Source organism: Microcaecilia unicolor, chromosome 2 (assembly GCF_901765095.1).
Source record: "Microcaecilia unicolor chromosome 2, aMicUni1.1, whole genome shotgun sequence".
NCBI classification, from domain to species: Eukaryota; Metazoa; Chordata; class Amphibia; order Gymnophiona; family Siphonopidae; genus Microcaecilia; species Microcaecilia unicolor.
Window position 1 is genome coordinate 350,651,848 of NC_044032.1, and position 12,555 is coordinate 350,664,402.

General features: G+C 46.1%; 1 protein-coding gene across 2 annotated transcripts in view; it reads right to left on the reverse strand.

Annotated features, from left to right (window-relative positions):
* Positions 1-12,555, reverse strand: part of IDUA (iduronidase alpha-L-) — a 225,068-nt gene that overhangs the window by 39,209 nt on the left and 173,304 nt on the right. The gene's annotated exons all lie outside the window — the stretch shown is intronic.

Genomic DNA, 12,555 nt, shown 5'->3' on the forward strand with positions numbered 1-12,555 from the left:
CAGCTGTTGTAAATGCAGGTGTGAAAATGTTAAGCACGCCGATGCCAGGTTATGGTAGGTATTTATAACAGAATCCAGCGCCCAAATGTTTAGGATCTCACCGGAGGCACCCACTTATAGGTCTGCTGCCAAACAGTGCTTCTTAAAACAGAGGGGTCATCTTATTTATCTGTTTATTTACCGGCCAATATTCAGCCACGGGAGGCAGGCCGGCTAAGTGCTGCGATTGATCACTCAGCCCATATATTCAATGCTGGGTCGTTTCCAGTGACCGGCACTGAATGTCTGTTTTTTTTGGCTGGCTTAAACTTAACTGGCCAAGTTAATATTCAGCGCTGGGCAGTTAAGTTTATAGCGGCTAAAGATAGGACTTCTATTTATGCAGTCCAATTTGGCAGCTAAACTGAGGGCCCTGTTTACTAAGGCACATTAGCATTTTTAACGCGCCTACAATTAGTGCGCGTGCTGTGTAAGCGCGTACATGGTTAACAAGCTTAGTAAACAGGGCCCTTAGCCAGCAAAGCGATGAATATTCATGGATAGCCGGTTATATCACACGATATAGCCGTTTAGCTGCTATGCGCTAATATTCAGCAGAGATAATTGGTTATGTTGCACTGACTATAAGTGCTTAGCTGAATAAGTGCTATTTAACCAGCCAGGAGCCGTTCCTGGCTGGTTAAATAGCACTAAATATAGGTCAGGTGGAGGGGCATAATCGAACGATGCCCCCAAGTTTTCCTGAGGGCATCCTCACGAGACGTCCTTGGGAAGGGGCGGCGAAACCTGTATTATCAAAACAAGATGGGCGTCCATCTTTCATTTCAATAATATGGTCGGGGACGCCGAAATCTTAACATTTAGGTCGTCCTTAGAGATGGTCGTCCCCGGTTTTCAGCGATAATGGAAACCGAGGACGCCCATCTCAGAAACAACTAAATCCAAGCCATTTGGTCGTGGAAGGAGCCAGCATTCATAGTGCACTGGTCCCCCTCACATGCCAGGACACCAACCGGGCACCCTAGGGGGCATTGCAGTGGACTTCACAAATTGCTCCCAGGTACATAGCTCCCTTACATTGTGTGCTGAGCCCCCCAAAACCCACTCCCCACAACTGTACAACACTACCATAGCCTTTTCGGGTGAAGGGGGGCACCTACATGTGGGTACAGTGGGTTTCTAGTGGGTTTTGAAGGGGCTCACATTTACCACCACAAGTGTAACAGGTGGGGGAGGATGGGCCTGGGTCCACCTGCCTGAAGTGCACTGCAGTACCCACTAAAACTGCTCCAGGGACCTGCATACTGCTGTCAGGAAACTGGGTATGACATTTGAGGCTGGCATAGAGGCTGGCAAAAAAATATTTTAAAAGTTTTTTTAGGGTGGGAGGGGGTTAGTGACCACTGGGGGAGTCAGGGGAGGTCATCCCCGATTCCCTCCAGTGGTCATCTGGTCAGTTTGGGCACCTTTTTGAGGCTTGGTCCCAAGAAAAAAATGGACCAAGTCAGCCAAAAGCTCATCAGGGATGCCCTTCTTTTTTCCATTATCGTCCGAGGACGCCCATGTGTTAAGCACGCCCCAATCCCGCCTTCGCTACGCTTCTGACACGCCCCTGTGAACTTTGGTCGTCTCCGCGACGGAAAGCAGTTGAGGACGCCCAAAATCGGCTTTCAATTATGCTGATTTGGGCGACCCTGGGAGAAGGACGCCCATCTCCCGATTTGTGTCGAAAGATGGGCGCCCTTCTCTTGATATTGTGAATGATTTATACTGTAACCCGCTTTGATTTTAAATCGGGATATAAATCCATGAAATAAATTAAAGAGATAAATAGGAAAAAAAACTTCATTCAATCCAAACAAAAGAATAAAACTTCAACAAAGCTGTACCACACAAACTACCCCCCCCCCCCCGCCCCACCCATCACCACCACAAACTAAGGAGAGTGAACTTGTTGACAACTCACTATGTATGTGTAAAGGCAAATTGTTCCATATATAGGGGCTAAGAAATAGAACGCAGTATTTCTAGTGGACTCATGTTCAGCCGCTCTAGGCTCAGGAAGAGCTAAGCCCAAGGATACAAGTAGAGGTATAACGGATTGTCGGAACATTAAGATATTGAGGAACCCCCAATCTAAGGGGTCCTTTTACTAAGCTGCAGGAAAAAGGGCCCTGAGGTACCTGATTTTCCCGTGCATTTCATGAACCATTAAGTGCTACTTTTGGGCTCATTTTTGAAAGAGAAGGACATCCATCTTTTGACATAAATCGGGACGGCCAAAGTTCAAGGAGGCGTGCCTAACACTTGGACGTCCTTGACCCATAATCGAAAAAAACAAGGACGTCCCTAACGAACACTTGGACGTTTTCACCCGGACGTGTTTTTCTTACGCTAAGGCACAAAAAGGTGCCCAAAATGGCCAGATGACCAGCGGAGAGAATAGGGGATGACCTCCCGTTACTCCCCTAGTGGTCACTAACCCCCTGCCACCCTCAAAAAACATCTTTAAAAATATGTCATGCTAGCCTCTATGCCAGTCTCAGATGTCATACTCAGGTCCATGACAGCGCATGAAGGTCCCAGAAGCAGTTTTAGTGGGTAATGCAGTGCACTTCAGACAGGCGGACCCAGCCCCATACCCCCCTACCTGTTATATTTGTGGAGGAAACAGCGAGCTCTCCAAAACCCACCACAAACCTACTGTACCCACATCTAGGTGCCCCCCTTCACCCGTAAGGGCTATGGTAGTGGTGTACAGTTGTGGGTAGTGGGTTTTGTGGGGTTCTGCACACAAGGTAAGGGAGCTATGTACCTGGGAGCAATTTATGAAGTCCACTGCAGTGCCCCCTAGGGTGCCCGGTTGGGCGTCCGGTTGGGCGTCCTGGCGTGTCAGGGGGACAAGTGCACTACAAATGCTAGCTCCTCCCACAACCAAATGGCTTGCATTTGAATGTTTTTGACATGGACGTCTTTGGTTTCGAAAATCGCCTAGGGACAACCAAATCTAGGGACGTCCAAATTTAAGGATTTGGACGTCTCTGATGGTATTTTCAAAACGAAAGATGGACGTCCATCTTGTTTCGAAAATACGGGTTTCCCCGCCCCTGGATTTCACCGTTTAGCAAGGACATCCGAATCGCAACTTGGATGTCCCTTTAGAAAATGCCCCTCCACGTAAATGTTAAAGAAGCTTTCACTTACAATGGGGTAAATATTCAGCCAGCCACAGTGAATGTATTTCTGACCGCCACTGGCATTGTTCCTGGGTATTGAATACCGGGCCTAAATATCTGGCTTATGTGGAGCCGGTTAGCACCTAGCTGGTTAAGCCGATACTCAGCACTTAACCAACCATGGGTTGCCGAATAAAGATAGGACTGTGTTTTATGTGGTCCCATTTATGCAGTTACCATGGCTAATTAAGGGGTCCTTTAAAAAAGAAAGCTAGCTTTTTTAGAGCTCGTTAAAAATAAGCATGCGCTAAACATTAGAGACACCCATATATTTCTATGGGCGACTCTAGCGTTCAGCAGACACTAATCATTAGTGTGCACTAAAATCGCTAGCACGCCTTTGTAAAATGACCCCTAAGTGCTGAGTATTGGCACTTAACTAGCCAAGTGCTGACCTCACTCCTGGAACACCCCCAAAATAGCCAGTTTTCATTTTGCTGCTGCTAATTTCCAGCAGCAATAACCGGTTAAGTGCCACAAAAAATTAGCAAATAGCCCCGAACAAACGATCTGACTGGTTAGCGGCCATTTTTGGTCAGTTAATCATTTTGAATATTGACCAGAATGTGGTATTTTCTCTTGCAGTTCCTTCTTTATGGAATAATTTGCAAGCTATAAGTCATAGAGAAACACATTATTTAACTTTTAGGAAAAAAGCTAAGCGCTGCTTATTTCCAAAAGCACAGTTTGAGGACTGGAGATGAAACTTGTTGTGCTATCTGAAATGTTGATGTAAGTTGAATAATGTGAGTTGGCCGCTCTTCCTAGCTACTAGAATAGAGTAATGTAATGGAGGATGAGTTTCAATGTCAAAAAGTTTTTTAAAAAGGTGTCCTCATTTGTAGATCTGACCGAAACTGTAAGAGGTTTTATATAAACCTAATGGTGGGGGAGCTTGAAGTTCTACTGCTGAGGAACCAAAAGTGTTCTTCCTTTTTCAGGGCCATTTAGCCCTGAATCCAAAGAGTGGAGTCTCCCAGGCTGGCTAGGCCTTCCTAAAGAGAAAGAAAGTGAAAAAGACTGTCTAGAAACAGGCTGGAAGTGTGGATGTCAAGTGGCATGGAAGACTGCCATGGCTAGCAAGACATCTTTGAGACCCAGCCAAGAAGTATCAAATAGCATATGTGAAAAAGCTGTGAAAACAATACATGACTACCTGAACTTCAGGAAATCACTAAACACCAACCTCTTCAAAAAGGCCTATCCCAACGATCCTACATAAACCTCTTTACCCAGAAACACAGCATGCCTAATGATCGTACTGGACAACACACAATCTTCATACCTTCCGACCCTCCACATATACCTCATTCGATCACTATAAAACCTTGTATTTGCTATCAACCAACTGGGCAAACACCTTGACGGTACTATGTAAGCCACATTGAGCCTGCAAATAGGTGGGAAAATGTGGGATACAAATGCAACAAATAAATAAATAAATATAGGTTTCTTTAGGAGCTGGTGGGGATCTGAAGCATCCCTTTGGACTGCCTAAAGATTTTTTCCAGATTTACAGTGTAGGACTGAACCCCAGTACATCCCATATATCTGAGATGAAATTTTGGGAGTTTTTGAGTAATTTTCTGTGTTGTTTGCCCAGGTGCCACTCTGATGTGTGATATTGTTTTTTTGGAGTTTAGTGAAATATGCAAGACACAGTGGTGTATTTTGTACCCGTTGAGTGTTTTTACAGATTTGACTCGTGGCTCATCTGGGAGCATCAAGTTGTAGATCATATATCTGCATACAATAGGAAAGAGAAGTGAAGACTTCAAGGCCAGCCTAGAGAGAGGCTGGGCAAACAGGCCAGGAGGCGGGTATGAGTAAGAGAATGTACATGGCATCTAAGTACTGTCGTTCTTTATTGATTCTTGATCTGAATCAGGGTAAATATTCAGCTGCACTTACCCAAGCAGAAATGGCTGCTACCCTCATAAGTGCCACTCAGTGGGGCCGGCCACTGATTGTCATCGACATTATCCAGATAATGCCACTGAAAATCTTCAGTGACCTCTCCAGCAGTATTTGGATAATGTTGGAGCAGTCTGGAGGCAGAGTCAAAAGTTAACCAGGTAAGGCCTGGCTTGCCTTCTTCCATGATCCTTCCTCCCCCTCTCTCATCCTTGGTGACTTTAATATTCCTGCTAATGATCCTTCCAACTCTTATATTTCCAAGTTACTCGCTTTAACGTCGTCCTTTAATCTCCAACTATGCTCCACCTCCCCCACTCATCAAAATGGTCACTGTCTTGATCTCATCTTCTCCTCCAACTGTTCACCCTCTAGTTTCCTTGCCTCCGATCTTCCCCTCTCTGATCACCATCTTATAACTTTCACACTTAAATCTCCTCCCTCCCAGTCCCGTCCTATCCTATCTAATTTATCTAGGAATCTTCACGACATTGACCCTTCATCTCTATCCTCCCATGTTTCAAACCTCCTCTCTACTGTGGCACCATCCACGTCTGTCAACGAGGCTGTTTCTTCTTACAACAATACTCTATCCTCTGCCTTAGACACTCTTGCACCTTTGATGACCCGCCCTGTAAGGCGTACAAAACCCCAACCTTGGCTGACTTCTAATATCCGCTACCTACGTTCCTGTACCCGCTCCGCCGAACGCCTCTGGCGGAAATCTCGGGCCCTTGCTGATTTCTTACACTTTAAGTTCATGCTGACCTCCTTCCAATCTGCTCTTTTACGTGCCAAACAGGATTATTATATCCAACTGACCAACTCTCTTGGCTCTAATCCTCGACTTCTCTTCACCACATTGAACTCTCTCCTCAAGGTGCCCCCTCCCCCAACTCCCCCTTCATTATCTCCTCAGACCCTTGCTGAATTCTTTCACAACAAGGTTCAAAGATAAACCTTGCTTTCTCTACCTCACCAGCTCTCCCTCCACTAGTCCGTTCCCCTCTCTCTCCTTCCCCTCATTCCCTTTCCTCCTTTCCTGAAGTTACTATTGAGGAAACTACACTTCTCCTTTCTTCCTCAAAATGTACCACCTGTTCCTCTGATCCCATTCCCACCCACCTTCTTAATGCCATCTCTCCTACTCTTATTCCTTTTATCTGTCACATTCTCAACCTCTCACTTTCCACTGCGACTGTCCCTGCTTCCTTTAAACATGCTGTGGTCACACCTCTCCTTAAGAAGCCTTCACTTGACCCTACTTGTCCCTCTAATTACCGACCCATCTCCCTCCTTCCTTTTCTCTCCAAATTACTTGAGCGTGCTGTTCACCGCCGCTGCCTTGATTTTCTCTCCTCACATGCTATTCTTGACCCATTACAATCTGGTTTTCGCCCTCTCCACTCAACTGAAACTGCGCTTACTAAAGTCTCCAATGACCTATTACTGGCTAAATCCAGAGGTCAATATTCCATCCTCATTCTTCTTGATCTTTCCGCTGCTTTTGACACTGTCGATCACAGCATACTTCTCGATATCCTGTCCTCACTTGGATTCCAGGGCTCTGTCCTTTCCTGGTTCTCTTCCTACCTCTCCCTCCGCACCTTTAGTGTTCACTCTGGTGGATCCTCTTCTACTTCTATCCCTCTGCCTGTCGGTGTACCTCAGGGTTCTGTTCTTGGTCCCCTCCTCTTTTCTATCTACACTTCTTCCCTTGGTTCATTAATCTCATCCCATGGCTTTTCCTACCACCTCTATGCTGATGACTCCCAAATCTACCTTTCTACCCCTGATATCTCACCTTGCATCCAAACCAAAGTTTCAGCGTGCTTGTCTGACATTGCTGCCTGGATGTCTCAACGCCACCTGAAATTAAATATGACCAAAACCGAGCTTCTCATTTTCCCCCCCAAACCCACCTCCCGTTCCCCCGTTTTCTATTTCTGTTGATGGCTCTCTCATTCTCCCTGTCTCCTCAGCTCGAAACCTTGGGGTCATCTTTGACTCTTCTCTCTCCTTCTCTGCTCATATCCAGCAGACCGCCAAGACCTGTCGTTTCTTTCTTTACAACATCCGTAAAATCCGCCCCTTTCTTTCCGAGCACTCTACCAAAACCCTCATCCACACCCTTGTCACCTCTCGTTTAGACTACTGCAATCTGCTTCTTGCTGGCCTCCCACTTAGTCACCTCTCCCCTCTCCAGTCGGTTCAAAACTCTGCTGCCCGTCTCATCTTCCGCCAGGGTCGCTTTACTCATACTACCCCTCTCCTGAAGACCCTTCACTGGCTCCCTATCCGTTTTCGCATCCTGTTCAAACTTCTTCTACTAACCTATAAATGTATTCACTCTGCTGCTCCCCAGTATCTCTCCACACTCGTCCTTCCCTACACCCCTTCCCGTGCACTCCGCTCCATGGATAAATCCTTCTTATCTGTTCCCTTCTCCACTACTGCCAACTCCAGACTTCGCGCCTTCTATCTCGCTGCACCCTACGCCTGGAATAAACTTCCTGAGCCCCTACGTCTTGCCCCATCCTTGGCCACCTTTAAATCTAGACTGAAAACCCACCTCTTTAACATTGCTTTTGACTCGTAACCACTTGTAACCACTCGCCTCCACCTACCCTCCTCTCTTCCTTCCGTTCACATTAATTGATTTGATTTGCTTACTTTATTTATTTTTTGTCTATTAGATTGTAAGCTCTTTGAGCAGGGACTGTCTTTCTTCTATGTTTGTACAGCGCTGCGTATGCCTTGTAGCGCTATAGAAATGCTAAATAGTAGTAGTAGTAGTAGCAGGTATTGCCAATATTCAGTGCAATAGCCAAATAACTATCTGGAAAAGTTAGGTCGGCTTTCTAGCTTGTCCGAACTTATCCTGGATAATAATCTGGGTACCAGCATGAATATTGGTGGTACTATATACTTCTGACTTATACCCAGATATTTAGTATCAGTATCTGGGTTCGGCCTGGCACTAAATATCTGGGTATAAATTTAAATGCCATGGTCAGTATTTTAAGCCAACATTGACCGCAGTGTCTAAATATATTGAGAGAAAAGAATAGTAATTTTTGAGATCTGTCAAGCTTTGAGGGACTTAGAATTGTTGTTTCTCCCCGCCCACCGGGACTTCTTTTTCTTTTTCTTAGTGACCACTGCAGGGTAAATCAAGTACCCCACCTAGACTGACATTTACACAAATGGCACCCAACCAGGGGCCTAATGAAGACTGTGCTGACAGGTGGGAGAAGATTTTTACCTTGGTTTACTTGTTGTGCTCCCCTGGGGTAATTGAGAGACAATAGATGGAGTGTACAGACTCAACACAATGGCTGAGTTCATTAGTTTCTGGCACTTTTTGGAGAGGGGAGTTTCCATTGAGCTTCCTGCACAACCTGTGGTGAGAAGAGTGTCATCAGTTTCTATATTCTCATACAGAGCACTGAACTCAGTGTGCTGCTGGAAGAAGAGATTGGAATTATTTTCTGTGCTCCAGCTCAACGAGAAGACCCCACTTTAGCTACTGCTGCAGGGTACCCAAGTCTGCTGGATAGTGAAAGACAACTGACTGGAATATTAAGAGGGAAGATGCTGGATGGAAGGGTAGGGAGAAAAAAGAGGTGATCAGCCATCTCAGAGCAGTAGTCTTATATAGACAAGACACCATAGGATGTGTGAAGTATTTTCAGTGCTGTTTGCATCAGCCCTCCCTCCCCCCAAAAAAATTCTGGTCCAGAAACTTACAAATGTCCGAATACTGACCCTTGAGAGAGCAACTGCATCGTACCCAACATCACAGTGTTCAGACATTTGTAGGTTTCTGGGAACATATGCAAGAAACGGATTCTGGTTTTGAGACCTGATGCAGGCGTTGTGCTGAACCATGGCCATGTTGGGTCTGTTTGCCAATAAAGGTTTCCGTGCATTTCACCTTTGCTCGCTTCTTTGCTTTTTGGCCATCTCCGCTCTTTTGGTTCCTTTGTTTGTATCGTAAGATATTAAAGTGCTGCCTGTCTTCGTCTTTAGGAAACATTTGCAGGCAATTACCATTCACGCTTTTTTGACTTAGAGTCTCCTCACCCAACACACTGTTCACACAATACCAGAGCTGCCAAGGGGTCCCAATTTTTGAGAGGGAGATTTTAGTATACGCCCCAATCCTGCCCCATGTTACCTTGGCTCCACCCACTCTACATGGCTCCACCCCCTGGCATACCTCAAACCCACAGCCATTTCAGAAAATATTTTATTTAATAGCCTAGCACCCTTTTCAATTAGCTTTCAGAGGCCAAAACCTCCTGCCTCAGGTCAGAATAATGCTGTTATGGTATCCTCTCCAGACCTGAGGAAGGAAGTGTTGGTCTCTGAAAGCTAATCAAAAATGTTTTAAAATCAGTGAAGGTATCACTTTATTTTCTATTTTGTGTTTTATTTGCATTTATTAAACTTTATTAACACAGCTTTACCTTTGTTGTCTGGCCATTTACTTTTTCTAATTGTGTTACTCCTAGTCTCTTGATTATGCTTTCCTTCGTCTTCTCTTAACTCTCTTGTCAGGGTTTCCTGTCCATTTGTCATTTTTCTCTCCTTTTTCTTTGTTTTCTTCAATATTTTTCTGCCTCTCTCTCTGTCCAGATTTAATTAATTCTTACTATCCATTCTTTAATTTCCTTCTTTTTACTTCATCTACTTATGGCTTTTCATCTCTTTCCTCACCCTTGTTCTCCCCATGCCCCTTCCTCTTATTCTCCAGTCTTTCACTACTCTGTCCTCTCCCCCTTTCCATCCAGTAGCTCCCCTCTTTCTCTCCCCATCCTTCCAGTGTCTCCCCTCTTTTTTCTGCATCCTTCCATCCAGTGTCTCCACTCTTTTTTCTCCCTACCCTTCCATCCAGCATCTTCCCTCTTTCTCTCCCCATCCTTCCACCCATCTACCCTCTCTCCTGATCCTTCCATCTAGTATCTCTCTCTCCCCTCTCCTTCTATCCAGTGTCTATCTCTCTACCCTTTTCTTTACAGTGTCCCCTCACTCTCTCATCTTTCCAGTCTCTCCCCTTTCTCTCTGCATTCTTTTATCAATCTCCCCTTTCTCTCCCTATCCTTCTATCCAGCATCTTACCTCTTTCTCTCCCCATCCTTCCATCCGTCTTCCCTCTTTCTCTCCCCATCCTTCTGTCTTCCCTCTTTCTCTCCTTGTCCTTCCATCCGTCTACCCCCTCTCCCGATCCTTCCATCAAACGTCTACCCCCCTCTCCTGATCCATCCAGTGTCTCTCTCTCTCTATCCCCTTCTTTCCATCCAGTGTCTCTCTCTTTCTACCCTTTTCCATTCATCATGTCCCCTCCTCTCTCCCCATCCTTCAATGTCTCTCCTCTTTCTCTCCCTACCCTTCCTTCCAGCGCCTTCCCTCTTTCTGCTCTCAGCCAGGATCCCCCCACTTTCTCCCTATCCTTATCTCCAGCAGCTTCTCTCTTTCTCCAGCCCTTCTCCATGTCCCATCCTTCTCTCCCCATCTTCCCACTCTTTCCATTCTACCTCCTGCCTCCCGCTCCCCCTTCCACCCAATATTCGTTTCCTGGCCACTGCTGCTTCTCCTGTTGAGCAGCAGTGGCCACAACAACAGGGAAAAAAAGAGCTAACAAAAGAATTTTAAAAGCAAGTGTGGTGCCACAGCAGTCTTCAGGTATGCACTGTCGGCTCTACCACTCCTCTCTCCTCTCTCTGTCCCCGGAGCGGAGCAGGAAGTCGATGTTAACTTCCTGCTCCAGGGGCAGAGAGATGACAATGCATGTTTGAAGGCTGCTGTGGCCCCGCGCTTGCTTTTTTAATTTTTTTCTTGTCACAGCCGCTGCTGCTCAACAGGAGAAGCAGCAGTGGCCAGGAAATGAACACTGGGTGGAAGAGGGAGCTACCGCCGCGGTGTCTCAGAAGGAGATTTTCCTGCTTTGGCGGGAGATGACCCGCCAAAGTGGGAGTCTCCCGCTGAATGCAGGAGACTTGGCAGGTCTGCAATACTACTGACAGCAAGTTGGCTATTTCACATATTATATAAATTCACATTTCCTAAATTTGTGCTATCATACAGTTATACATCACAACATGTCCTCGCTCACAACCCTTTCCAGCATTACTTACCCCCTCCCCCTCCCCCCATGCTGCTCTCTAAGCTTGTAGCTGGCCTCAACATCCTGCATGGCCGGCACACACTGCAACCATGCTCCTGTGCATGATTAACTTAATATTTTTACACTCCCCTGTCCCCCTTTTCCCTGAGGTCCAACTTGCCTTTGAAAGCTTGGTGCTGGCCAAGCGGCAGTGCTAGTGTCGTCACTCAGGTGCAGTGGCTGTGTCTACAAGGAAGCAGGAAGTTACATCAGGTGGTGGGACAGAGCAGAGGTCCCGTAAATGGCTAGAGCAGGAAACCTGTCTTCTTAATTGCAAGTAAAAGTTGGACTGTGGGGAGGGAGGGAGAAGGGGAGAAACCTGAGGGACAGAGAGACAGTCTGATTTAGTGGCATAGCCAGACCTGACATTTTGGAAGAGCCCAGAGTTAACACTGGAGGATATTAGACATACAGATGTGAGTAATGCTTGATATACTTCTGCATAATGCTGGGCTGGTGGGGGGAGGGGGGAGTGAGTTGTTCCCTGGCATATCATGCCCAGGAATTGTGCATTTTTTATTCATATTGAAGTTGAATCTGTAAGTCTCCTCCAGATCTGACTTTACAGTGAACAGTGAAAAGGGCTTGGCTATACCTGTGTGGAAGATTAGGATCTGGGTCTGGGTGTATGCCTTTCCTCCAAATTTGGAAGTTGCTCTAAACGTAAGGGGTGAGGGAGAGGATCCAAGAGGTGGAAGGGATGGCAGCTGGCATCCACTCCATGGCACAGGTCCTAGTGGAGGATGGGAACTTTAAATCTCTTCACGTAATGAAACTAGAGTTTGGAGTGCAGAAGATCGAATTTTATGCTTAATTGCAGCTCCTGCATTATGTTCAAGAATTAGGTAGAGGAAGAATCTATAATAGCTCTGGGGGAGCATTTGAAAGCCTTCTTTCAAAGGGAGGAGCAGAGGTGTCCATCTGTAGTAAAGCTATACAGGGCTTTTCTGAAGTTGGATACCCAGAAGGGCTATGGGGAGTTATGGGGGAAATGACAAGCAGAGTTGGAGTTGTGGGGTACCCTGGAGCAACTAGGAAAAGGGATCTCAAATATTAGCTCTATTTCATTAAGTGTATCCTTGAAAGAGAGAGTATAAATTTCTGAGGAGAGCTTAGAGTTCAACTGACGATATCTGTGCAGTGCCCATGATGTGCACAGTCTGGAGCTAAGTTTGAACATATGTTCTGGTACCGTGACAAGGTGGTAGTTTTCTGGGGTGAAGCGGTTAAGAATGT